This window comes from Lonchura striata, chromosome 23 (assembly GCF_050655825.1).
Source record: "Lonchura striata isolate lonStrDom1 chromosome 23, ASM5065582v1, whole genome shotgun sequence".
NCBI lineage: Eukaryota > Metazoa > Chordata > Aves > Passeriformes > Estrildidae > Lonchura > Lonchura striata.
This window is the reverse complement of record NC_140725.1, coordinates 7,342,180-7,355,056: the sequence shown is the minus strand read 5'-3', so window position 1 is coordinate 7,355,056 and position 12,877 is coordinate 7,342,180. Positions and strand designations below refer to the sequence as shown.

Here is a 12,877-nt window from a genome sequence, read left to right as displayed (position 1 = left end):
GGCTCCAGGAGCCCTTCCCGCAGGGATCCATCCTGGGATCCAGGGCAGGGATCTATCTGGGATCCAGGAACCCTTCCCGCAGGGATCCATCCCATCTCCAAGAACCTTTCCCGCAGGGATCCATCCCAGGCAATGAGCCCTTTCCACTGGGATGTATCCCATCTCCAGGAGCCCTTCCTGCAGGGATCTATCTCATCTCCAGGAGCCTTTCCCGCAGGGATCCATCCCAAGATCCAGGAGCCCTTCACACAGGGATGGATCCCATCTCCAAGAACCTTTCCCGCAGGGATCCATCCCATCTCCAGGAGCCCTTCCCGCAGGGATCCATCCCATCTCCAGGAGCCTTTCCCACAGGGATCCATCCCATCTCCAAGAACCTTTCACACAGGGATCCATCCCATCTCCAGGAACCTTTCACACAGGGATGGATCCCATCTCCAGGAGCCTTTCCCGCAGGGATCCATCCCATCTCCAGGAACCCTTCCCGCAGGGATCTGCCCCGCTCCCGAGCTCTGCGCTCCCTGCCCGGACAGGGCGAGGCTGCGGCGCTCCCGGAGCTCTGCAGGGCCGCGCCGTTCCTGGAGCTGGGATCTGTGCGGTGCCGCCCGGCTCCTGCGGATCTTTGCCGAGGAGCGCAGGAGGTCGAACGGAGCAGCGCGGGGCCCGAGGCGGCTTTTCCAAGCGCCCCTTCCCGGGATGTGCGGGGCACCGGCAGGGACGGGCGGGCACCGCGCTGCGAGCGGGCAGCACCTGCGGGACCTGCGGCACAAGAGCTGGATTTGGGCGGAAAAGTGCGGATTTGGGGCAGAAAAGATTGGATTTGGGGCAGAAAAGATCGGATTTGGGTGGAAAAGCGCGGATTTGGTGCAGAAAAGATCAGATTTGGGGCAGAAAAGTGTGTATTTGGGGCAGAAGAGATTGGATTTGGGGCAGAAAAGTGCGGATTTGGGGCAGAAAAGTGCGGATTTGGGGCAGAAAAGATCGGATTTGGGGCAGAATAGCTCCGATTTGGGCCAGAAAAACTTGGATTTGGGGCAGAAAAGCTGGTTGTGGGGCAGAAAAGATCAGATTTTGGGCAGAAAAGTGCAGATTTGGGGCAGAATAGCTCAGATTTGGGCCAGAAAAACTTGGATTTGGGGCAGAAAAGTGGAGATTTGGGGCAGAAAAACTCAGATCTGGGGAAGAAAAATGCGGATTTGGGGCAGAAAAGCTCGGATTTAGGGCAGAAAATCTCGTATCTGGGGTAGAAAAGCTGGATTTTGGGGCAGAAAAGCTCGGATTCCGGCAGCTGAGGAGCAGGGCAGTCCCTCTGGGGGAAAGGAGGGGCCGGGAGAAGGCAGGACTGGCAGAGGGAAGCAGCGGAGCGAGGCATCACCGCAGCTGCTGCAGCCCTGCTTCCAGCTCCCCTGCGGCAGGACGGGCAGGAAAACCAACCGGGATGGAGCTTGGAGCTCCGGGGACGCTGGTCCGGAGCCCCCTGTGCCTGTCACCTCCCAGGTGTGACCGACCAGCGATGCCATGGGGACTCTCACAATTAAAAGGCAAATATCCTGTACATATGCTAAGTTTTATAGGTTTATAGTCATGTTTTACCCACCTTGTGCTGTTATTGGGGTGCCCTGGGTTTGGGACATTTGGGAGGGGGGCTCGTTACCATGGCAGCAGCTGACCCCCAGTCAGGATGTCAGAAGTGATCCCAGCCCTGGACAGCGAAGGAGGAGTCGATGGACAGAACTTTGGGAGGGGCTGAAGGGTTAAAAGGTGAAACCTGCACTGTGTGGTGAGCACATGGTGGGGAAACCCTCTGCTCCTGTGCTGTGGTATTTTCTCTATTCAGTCTTCTGTTGTGTTTCTGATAAGGTTTAATAAACATGTTAAGATTTTGGAAGTGGGCAGCGTTCCTTGCACAAGGCCCTGCTGCCACAGGGGTGTGCAAACATCTGCCAGCTCTGGCTGATCAGGGAATTCCCACTCCCGTTGCTCCTGCACAATCCCAGCCCCTGTTCCTGCTGCTTCCCTTCCTTCCAGCCCTTTTCTTCCCTCCGAGTGGCACCAAGGGGACACTGGGTGACCCCACCCAAAGGTCTCAGCCACGGGAAATGAAATTGAGAATTTGGAGCTTTTAGGAGTGAAAGTGGCTGAGAAAATGCTTTTGTAGCATTTCCTTGGGCTTTCTATCCTTGTTAAACAAAAGCTGCATTTTGCTTTAATACAGCTCCAAATTTAACATTGGAATGGTTTTTCCCTTAGTGCAGCATTGCTGGTGGGGTGGTTTAAATTCACCTGTGCCTTCAGTTTATATCCCAGTGATTCCAGGCATTCTCAGCGCTCACATTCAGCATTTGTTTGTGCAGAGGAGCTTTTGCAATGACACTGTGTGGAGTTTTCTGTATTTCCTAGGAGCTCTGTGAGTGCCCAAATGCTTTCAGGAGAAGGCACAGATAAAGCTACAGCTTTGAAATGATCTAATCGCTGGCAGCAGAAGGGATGGTGGGGGAGATGTTGGGAAGAATTCCTGCCTAAAAGTGTTGGTTCCATTAAATCCTCACAGTCTGACCTGTCTGCAGTTATTTCCTGCTGTGTGATGAGAAATGTTAATTGAAAGAGGCAACAGGAGTCACCCTGGATGGGTGTGGATGAAGTTGTGCAGTGCCTCCCCCTGCTCCCCCTGCATTCCCAGTCCCAGTCAGCCACCACAGGGATGCAGCTGCAGCTCTGTCACCCCTGCAGTGTCCCCACACCTGGGGCCGCTGTCCCTGGGGCTGGAGACGCCTTCCTGGAGGGCGCCTGTGGCAGCCTCCTCACCCTGCCCTTCTTCCCTCATCCAGGACTGCTCTGGCTCATCCTGGCCCTGGTCAAACCCAGGCTGGGCAGGGCTTGGAGCCCCTGGGACAAGGGGGTGTCCCTGCCATGGCAGGGATGGGCTCTGAGGTCCCTTCCAACCCAAACCATTCTGGGATTCCAATTTCTGGGATTCCAGGAACTTTGTTGAGTCTGCCCCAGCCTTTTGAACATTATTTTTCCTGAGTACCTTCCCATTACCTTTCCCATTTACTTTCCTATTAAAGTTTAGCTCCACTGAGGTTGGGAGTGGGTGAACCATCCTTGACAGTGCCAGAACCCAGGGCAGAGCTCAACTTTATTTCCCAGCCCTGAATTACTCAGACTGGGGCTGAATTTGCATTCCCAGCCCTGAATTACTTGATTTGAGGCTGAATTTGCACTCCCAGCCCTGAATTACTCAGGATGGGGCTGAATTTGGACTCCCAGCCCTGAATTACTCAGGATGGGGCTGAATTTGCACTCCCAGCCCTGAATTACTTGATTTGAGGCTGAATTTGCACTCCCAGCCCTGAATTACTCAGGATGGGGCTGAATTTGGACTCCCAGCCCTGAATTACTCAGGATGGGGCTGAATTTGCACTCCCAGCCCTGAATTACCCAGGATGGGGCTGAATTTGCACTCAGGGTGTGATTTTAGGAGAAGCAGAAACCCCTTCACCAGCCAGGCTCCCGTGCCTGGTCTTTGTGTCTCTGGAAATGGATCATTCCACGTGCAAAGAAAATTCTGCAGTTCTGCTCCTCTAAAATTATTTGCTTGCTAAAGAGAAGAGAGCACAGGGAAAAATGCCTAAAAAGATAAAGCCAAAATGGTGACAGAAGGGTTGAGATAAGGAGGGAAAGGGCGAGGAGGGAAAATCTCTGAAGTGTGGATGGGAGCAAGGAATAAAATCCCTGATTTGGGAGCAAGGAATAAACTCCCTGATTTTTGGAGAGGTTGTGAGTGTCTCTGTGGAACAATTCCATGCTGCCTCATCTCACAAATGTCTCTTCTTTCCCACCCCAGGCACCCTTTTCCTATGAACACCTGAGTCTCCTCCACCTCTCAGAGGATGCACCTGTAGCAGCTTTCCCACAGGTAAGAGCTCAGCCGTGCCTGCTCCAGGGGTTTGGGGGTGTGGGGATCACAGACCCCGTGCCCTCAGATCTTTGGGGTGTGGGGATCACAGACCCCGTGCCCTCAGATCTTTGGGGTCAAACCCAGGACTGGTTTTGTGACGGGTTCTTTGATTTTTCGGGGTTCCTGCAGGTTTTGTGCCCTCTGAGGTGACCCAGCCCCAGGGGGTTGCAGTTCCTAGAGCAGGCAGTGGTGACTGAGCATTGAAAGATGTTTGGAGGGGTAGGGACTGGTCCAGATTCGGTTTTTCTCTTTGTTTCAGCTGACAGAGGGCTCTGGTTTGGTTTAGAGGTGATCCCATCCAGGTGTTGACAGGGATTTTCTGGTCCCAGCAGCTGTGGTTTGCAGGGCGAGGGTGGAGCTGGCAGCTCCTGCTGCTGTGATTTTCCTCCTGGCTCTTCATCCAGCTGATGAAAATGTCAAATACTAAGAAACAGAAGCTGCTGCTGGGTCTCTCCCCTCAAACATGACCAGCAGTTCCCAATCCCACCTCCCCTGCAGCTCTGCCTTTTTCCCTGGCAAAAATCTCATAAAATCTTCATAAGATCTCATTTGCTGGTGAAGTTTTGGCTTCCTAGGGGATGCTGCCTGCCAGCTTTGGGGGAAGTTTGTGGGAATAAAGCGCCGTTCATGGAGCTCTTGGAAAGCCAGCTGCTGCTGGGCAGGGATATGATCTGCCCCAGGATATTTTAGGGACTCAATTCCAGGTCTGGCGCTGGTATTGGGTGGATTTTAAGGCCTGGGACTCACTTGGCTGATGTGAGCCAGGTGAGCACGGGGCTAGAGTGGAAAATGGGATTGTTTTACCCACAGGGATGCCCGGCCCCTGGCTGCAGCCAGGCTGTGGGGTGTTTCCCCAGCTAAAATGTGGTGGCACAGGGTGGCACGCTCTGGGGATGGGCCAGGCTGGGGGAGCCCTGCAGAAGGCAGAGCTGTTCTGGGCAGGGCTCAGGGTGCTCGGGCAGTCCTGGGCAGCCTCTGGCCGAGCACGAACTGGAGCGGACGGGCTGTGCTCCCCGGGAGCGGCACTGGCAGCTCAGAGCCGCCTCCACTGATAAATAAAGCTGATTATCGCCGACCTTTCCCTCGCCGAGCGCTCCTCGCAGGGTCCCTTCAGCCGAGCCTGGCTCCTGCCCTCCTTTCCCGGCAGACAATAAACCAAATAAATTCATCTGCTGTGTCGTCTGCCCACCCCGCACCCCCCCGCCGTCCTTTTTGGCAATCTGTCATCCCGAATTTTGGTGCGGGGCCAGGAGCTGAGTAAAAACCTCCTCGGGCAGCTGGAGCGCGACACAATAAATGGGGTTTAAATGGGGTTTAAATGGGGTTTAGCGTGTTTGTAAACAACTGCACTGAGCGGGGCGCGCCCAGACAGAGCCGGTGAGAGTCGAATTAATTCCCGAGCGGAGACGCCGCTCAGGGAAAAGGGGAAACATCCCCCGTGCTGTGGTCCCCGCCAGCTCCGGGATGTCACCGAGCACTGGGCTGGCTCCTCCCGGAGCGGTGGCACGGCTGGAGATGAGCAGGGACAGCTGGAGGGGCTGGGAGGGCGGGGATGCTCCGGGGATGCTCCGGTTCGGTGTCAGCTCGCCTTGGAAATCAGCTGGCAGGGAAGGAAGATCAGTGAAGGGAATGAAAGCTTCTGGCCTGTCAAAATAGCCCCGTTTCTAGCGAATTCACACAGCTTGTTCCTGGTGGGGAAAAGAAAAAAAAAACCAACCAAAAATAGTTTAGTGGTTTCTTTGCAGTAGGGAATTAAAAAAAAAAAAATCTTTTACTGAGGAGGATTTGAGGACAGAAACAGGGAGGGAGCAAAAAGCTGTAGTTGAAGCACAGGGATAAGATGATCCTAGGTCATTAATTTTGGTGAAAAAACCTGAATTTCCAGGAATTTCCCACTCTGCTGCTGAGAACTGTGAGGGTGTCAGAATCTGAGGTATTGATGATCCTGAGACTGTAGAAAGTCTCTGTCTGTCAGCCCCGCTGCCAAAGCAGAAGCCATAATTGGTCTGTGCTGGTTTCCAGGTTGTTTATTCTGTTTATCTCTCACATGTTCTGCTGCCCTGCCCAGCTCTGTCCTGCAGGGCAGCGTGTGGGGCTCTGCCCTCAGTGGGATGTGACAAACATTAAATACCAGAAACTCCCTGGGCTGCATTTACAAGAACGTGCCAATATCTGTCACCTACGTTGGACAGTGTGTCCCCAGCCTGAACCAACAGAAAAATGCCAACACCACAGTGAGACATGGAGGGCATGAAGAAGGAGAAAAAGGACAAGGCACACCCAATTTCCTCCAGCTTGTCCCCTTTGGACCCCTCATCTAGAATCCTAAAATTTTACTTTTGCACCCGTGCCACACTTAATTATTACTGATATCAAACACTCAGAGCTTGTAATTCATCCTGTGAGATTGAAAACTCATTTCCATGGCCAGAGATCACAGCCAGTGTCTCTGGGGGCTCTGTCCAGGGGGTTCCTGACCCCTGCCAGGGTCCCAGGGCAGCCAGAAGGAAGCTCTGGACTCCCACATGAGGGGAGCAGGGTTGGCACCAGGAGATCGCTGCTTACAGCCACAGGAGTTCTTCCAGCGGGGGAATCGGGGAGGGGAAATCGGGGAGGGGGATTCAGGGGGCTCTGAAATGAAGCCCTTGGTGAGAGCCCAGCCAGCCCCGCGGGTCCGTGCTGCTCCTCGGGGCGCAGGAATTGGCACCGCGGCTCAGCGAGCCATCTAATTAATGAACTCACGACGTGCTGGGATTAAATGTTATTAAACCTTGGAAGCAGAGCAGGGGAGATGAAATGTGAGCAGAGCTTGGGAAGGGGAAGGAGGGGCTGTGCCATACCAGGTGCCTGCCAGCCCTGGTGCCAGGTGCTCAGGGGTGCTCGGTTATCCATAGGTACCTGCAGGTGATGGATCAGAGAATTCCAGAGCAGGATCACAGAATATCCAGAGTGAGAAGGGACCCACAGGTGTGAGCAATGATCTTCACTTTCAAAAATGTAAAAGGTTTATTAAAACCTTATCAAAAGCACAACAGAAGAGTGAATAGAGAAAGTATCACAGCACAGGAGCAGAGGGTTTCCCCACCATGTGCTCACCACACAGTGCAGGTTTCACCTTTTAACCCTTCGGCCCCTCCCAAAGTTCTGTCCATCGACTCCTCCTTCGCTGTCCAGGGCTGGGATCACTTCTGACATCCTGACTGGGGGTCAGCTGCTGCCATGGTAACGAGCCCCCCTCCCAAATGTCCCAAACCCAGGGCACCCCAATAACAGCACAAGGGGGGTAAAACATAACTACAAACCTATAAAACTTAGCATATGTACAGGATATTTGCCTTTTAATTGTGAGAGTCACCATGGCATTTTTCATCCATCACACAGGGATCACTCAGCCCCTGCCCTGCCCAGACCCCCACCAGCCCCACCCCGGGCATCCCTGGGGCTCTGGCAGCCTCGGGGCCGTGCCCATTCCCTGGGCAGCCTGGGCAGTGCCAGCACCTCTGGGGGAAGAACCTTTCCCTGAGCTCCAGCCTGCCCTGCCCTGGCCCAGCTCCAGCCGTGCCCTGGTGCTGTCCCTGGCTCAGGGCAGGGATGGGAGCTGCCCCTCGGGAGGAGCTGCAGGTCCCTGAGCTCTGCCCTCGGCGTGCCCTGCTCCAGCTGCACACACCCCACACACCTGGTTTTGCTCCAGCCAGGGAGGTTCTGCTTTCCTTACCAGGTTCCTCTGGGATTTTACCGATCCTTCCCTCTCTCCTGCCAGCCAGACCATGAATTCCCTGATCCCATTTGAAGTGCAAATGAAGTTTCTTTTTCTTTTCCCCCAGTTATTTTATTGACAAAATGTGATGCTCTATCCACCCCTGCCTATTTCTCCATGGTAAGGGACTCTGTATTTACTGCCTTCAAATTGATTTGGGGTCCGCTGGGATGGAAATTGAAGTCGCTGCTCACGTGTTGCACCTCGGTTCTTCCTCTGCTCGCAGAGTTCTTCCTCTCTCCTTGGATGTGCTGGCACAGCTTAGCCCTGCTGGGTTTTCCAGGAATAACCGAGTTTTTTGGATTTGTGGGGATGTGGGGTGTGTGCAAACCCACGGCCCTCACAAGGGCTGCAGCACAGCCCTGGCTTTTTTTGGGAATGCTCTTTTGCCTGCTGGATCTCCAAGCATCCCACATGAGCTGTCTTCCCTCCTGGCAGCTCGGGGAATGAACTCCGTGCTAACTTTAGCTCTCCTCCAAGGTGGATAGCTGAGGTTTGGGCACCGTCAATGCCTCATTCATGCACCCACAAACTCTGGAAAAGGCAAGGGGGGGACGAGGGGCAGCCAAGGTCCCACCCTGAACGTGTCTGCTCCGCCAGCAGCTGCAGCCCCGGCTCGCGGGGAGAACAAGCCAGCGCTGTTCCTCGGCCGCCGGGGAAGGGCTGCGTGTTTATATTTAGGGCCACTGAGTGCAGGTGGCACATGGAAACCTGCCAGGATTCCTTGCCCTGTTTTTCCTGGACTGGCCCGAGCTCCCCAGGAGGGCTCTGAAAATTTCCTCCTGGATGCCTCTCGTTTTTGGGGCCTTTGGGTGTTTTTTGGTGTTTGACCCTCCCGGGGGGTTTCTCCTGTGCACTTTCTGAGCAGAGTTTTGCCCAGAACACATTTTTTTAGAGCAGGTTGGTGGCTTCTGCCACTTGGAGTCTGTGGGGAGTTGGGATTTGGGATCACTGGGATATGGGATTGTCGGGATGTGGGATCATTGGGATGTGGGATCACTGGGATGTGGGATTATTGGGATTTGGGATCACTGGGATGTGGGGTTATTGGGATTTGGGATCACTGGGATGTGGGATAATAGGGATAAGGGATTATTGAGATTTGGGATCATTGGGATATGGGATCATCAGGATTTGGGATCATTGTGATTTGGAATCATTGGTATTTGGGATCATTGGGATCTGGGATCACTGGGATTTCTCACTGGATAAGAGAGCAATGAAATGAATAGGTGGGGGTGAGACCTCTTCCAGCAGGGAGGTGGGCCAGGATCTGGGTGTGGCAGCTCTGAGCTTCACTTCTGACCTTGACCTCTGCTCTGAGCTCCTCCTGTGACCTTCATCTCTGCTCTGAGCTCACCTTTCCACCCCCAGAGCTCCTCCTGGGGCTGTGGCACTTGGGGACACGGTTTGGTGGCACTGGGTTGATGGCTGGCCTAGGTCTTGTCCAGCCTTGGTGATCCTGGGATTCCCTGAGCTCTGGCTGAAGGAGGCCCCATTCACCTCCAGCCTTCCTCTTCCTCCAAAGTGAGAAATGGGGGGAAAATGGGAAAAAAAAACCTCAGAATTGAGTCCCTAATCTCACAGCTCTTGGTGTGTTCCCAAAGTGAGAAATGGGGGAACACTTTCTCAGAGTCCCTAATGCCACAGTTGCTGATGTATTGCCAAAGTGAGAAATGGAGCAACAATGGGGAAAACTCAGATGAGAACCTCATCCCACAGCTGTGGGGATCTTCCCAAAATGAAAAATGGGGGAGCACTTTGAGAGTCCTTGATCCCACAGTTTCTGGGCTCTTCCTGAAGTGAGAAATGGGAGAACAGGGGGGAAAACTCTGAATACAGAGTCCGTAATACCCCAGCTGTTAGAATGTTCCCAAAGCAAAAACTAGGAGAACAATGGAGAAAATTCAGAACTGAGTCCCTAATTCCTGAGCTGTTGATGTGTTCCCAAAGCAAGAAACAGGGGATCAATTCAAATGCTTAGAATCCCTGAATCCCTACAGCTGTTAGGATGTTCCCAAAGCTTCAGCTCGTGGCTCCAGGAGCTGCCAAACCCAAATCAGTCCTCACCTGGAGACATCTGGATTTTGATGGGTTTGGCTTGGCAGGAGCTGGAAAGGACAAAAATAAAGGGGTTTTGGGCCTTGGCTGGTGGAGCTGGACTGCAAAGTCCTGGTGGGGATTCACAAGTGGCAGCTGGGGTTGGCCAGGAGGGAGCAGCATCTCTGGACACCTGGAATTCCTGGAAAATGTGAGCTTCATGTGGCACTGAGGTGGAGCTGGACAGCAAAGATGCTGCAGCTCTCCCCTGATATTGAGGAAGGGAAAGTTGGACTCGTCACTCCACATCATTCTTCAACTGAAATTCCACCCTCACGGGGAAGAATTTCAGCCACTCCTCAGGAACTGCTCACTGAGCTTGCCCTGGCAGTGAGCAATTCCTTTAATTCCTTCTTGTCTCGGTTTGAACAAACAGGTGTCTGCTGAGGAAGGCAGGAGCCTCATTTGAAATAGAAATGCAAATCCCCTCCCTCTGAATTATTGTAATTCTGAAATTAAGGAGCTCTCAGGCAAAGATATGGGAATAGGAATAACAGTTCTTTAGTAGGAAAACTAAAAATACCAATGCAATGGTACAACCAAAGCCGTGCCAGGGTCAGAGCAGCCCTGTCCCCTGTGGGTCAGGGAGTGGCTCAGCCCCATCCCAGGGGGGCTCAGCCCTCCTGCAGTGCCAGCTGTGCTTCTGCTGGAGCAGGATCTGCACAAGGGGGGAGTTTTCCTTGGAGCTCCAGGGCTGGGGGAGATGGGCCTGGGCTCCTCTGGGAATGCAGGGGGATAAAGCTGCTCCTCTGGGAATGCAGGGGGAAGGAAGCTGCTCCTCTGGGAATGCAGGGGAAGGAAGCTGCTCCTCTGGGAATGCAGGGGGAAGGAAGCTGCTCCTCTGGGAATGCAGGGGAAGGAAGCTGCTCCTCTGGGAATGCAGGGGGCAAAGGCTGCTGTGCTGTTCCCAGGTCAGATTGGATCCAGGTAGGAATGCTTGGCTCCTCCCCTGGGCGCAGCATCTCCCCATGGATGATGGAATTTTCTCAGCCATGCAGGGACACTCAGTCGCCATGGACAGCAGAGATCTCCTGGAGGGAGGATTGGCTGTGGGAGAGAGAAAGAAAAGTGCCCAAAGAGCAGCAGAGCCCTGCCCCAGCTCTGACAGGTGGGACAGGACACACACCCAGCCACATCCTGCATTTCCAACCCAGGGCACTTCTCCACAGGGAATCCAGAGGCTTGGGTGGTATCTGTGCATGTACCAGGGCTGGGGAGGGTTGTGAAAAGCAGAGAGCAGCTCCTAAAATCCCTTCTCTTGTTGCCCCGGAGGGTGCCCAGGCTCTGAGTTCACAGAGTCAATATGAAGAAGTTTTTGAGTGTGTTTTTTGCATTCAGAGTTATGAAATTCCTGTTTGAATGGACTGAAATTCTGGGCAGCTGCAGGAAAACAAGGCTCAGACTGGGGGTGAGACATGGATGGAGCCCAGTGAGGAGAAAAGATGTTGAATTTGAATTCTCTGTTCCTGTAACCAAACCTTGGCAAGTCATGGTTCTGAGAGAGGGGGAAGAAAAAAGTCAACTCCAGGTTCTGTTTGCACTGAAATATTTTTGGGCATGTTTGGGTTCTTTGCTGTGGCAACCAGAGGGGTTATTTTTAGAATTTCTCCCGAGATGCTCCTCTGTGCCTCACTGAGCTGCTTGGGAAGCAAAGCTGTCCCAGGGGATTTTGAGTTGAAATGAGCATTAATTCTGAAAAATTCTGAAAGAATTTGTTCTTCAGAGCTGAGCAGATCCTGTGTGAAATCCTTCTGGCTGAGTGTCCAGCCTGGACCTCCTGCTGGGCATTCCCAAATTCCAGCTTTTAGGAACAGAAAGGCTCTGCTTTCAGCTGGGAACCCCTGACTTCAGAATTAAACCAGGGATATATATTATGGCAGCTTGGCTTAGCAGTTCCACGGAGTAATCCCAAAATATCCATTGGCATTTGCAGCCCCAGCGTCCCTGGCCCCGAGCCAGGGAAGGGCCTCCACGTCTAACCCAGCCAGGATCAGATCCCTGTTTTCCTGGGGAGCTCCATCGGGGAAGGGAACAGGGGTTTGGTTGGGATTTTGGGTGTAATTCTATGGCCAAACTCGTGCATGGAATCAGGTTTGGCTTGGAAGGGGCCTTAAATCCCATCCCATTCCATGGGCAGGGGCTGTCCCAGGCTGCTCCAGCCTTGCCCTGGGCATTCCCAGGCATCCAGGGGCAGCCACAGCTGCTCTGGGAATTCCAGCCCCTCACAGGGAAGGATTTCAGCTCAAAATCCTCCAGGATTTCCTAAGCTGCCACTGGGATATTTCCACCTTCCAGTTTCCAAAACTGGGGCATTCAGGCTGGAGCATTTCTTCCTTTGGGAAGTGTTGTTGTGCTCCATAAGAACCAGATCCCAAAAGAACAAAAGCAATCCCAAAAGATCCCCAAGCAGATCCAGCGGGGAAGGGGAAGCTGCTTTTCCAAATGTTTTATACTCATATTTTATTGTCTTTCATCCACAATCCCTTAAACACACTGGCATAGATTGGGAAAATCCTTTGGGAAAACCAACAACAGCCCTTTCTCCACAGCCTGCTCAGGAATACTTTGTGTTTTGGGATATGTTGTTCCTCTCTTGGAATTTTTTCCAGGCTGCTCTGCAAAGTGTTTCCAGGTGCATGTGGACAAGGCAATTCTCTGTCTGCCCATGGTTTGGTCAAGGGCTCTATTATTCTTTGAGAATTTTAGAAAAAAAAAAAATTAAAATGTGCAGAGGAGCATCCCCAGATGATCAGGTTTGAAGGGAAATGTTTCCTTATCTGCATATATTGATGAGTTATAGAATAACAGGTTGGTTTGTGATTAAAAATCATCTCATTCCAACCTCCCACTGGCTGGAAATCCTTAAAGAACACCAAATTCCAAACCCCAGGGGTTTGATAGCTCAGAGAGTTTTGGAAAACTTTAAAAATCATCAAATTCCAAACTCCAATGATATGATAGCCCAGAGAGTTTTGGAAAACTTTAAATATCATCAAATTCCAAACCCCAGAGGTTTGATATTCCAGAAAGGTTTGGTAAACCTTAAAAATCACCAAATT

At 52.7% G+C, this 12,877-nt stretch overlaps 1 protein-coding gene across 9 annotated transcripts in view; it reads left to right on the top strand.

The window, feature by feature from the left end:
* HIVEP3 (HIVEP zinc finger 3) overlaps positions 1 to 12,877 on the top strand; it is a 287,982-nt gene that overhangs the window by 130,368 nt on the left and 144,737 nt on the right. For all 9 annotated transcript variants that reach the window (XM_021528378.4, XM_021528379.4, XM_077788482.2 and 6 more), the window contains one exon: positions 3,848 to 3,919. The gene's annotated coding sequence lies outside the window, so the exon portion shown is untranslated. The remainder of the gene's footprint in view (positions 1 to 3,847; positions 3,920 to 12,877) is intronic.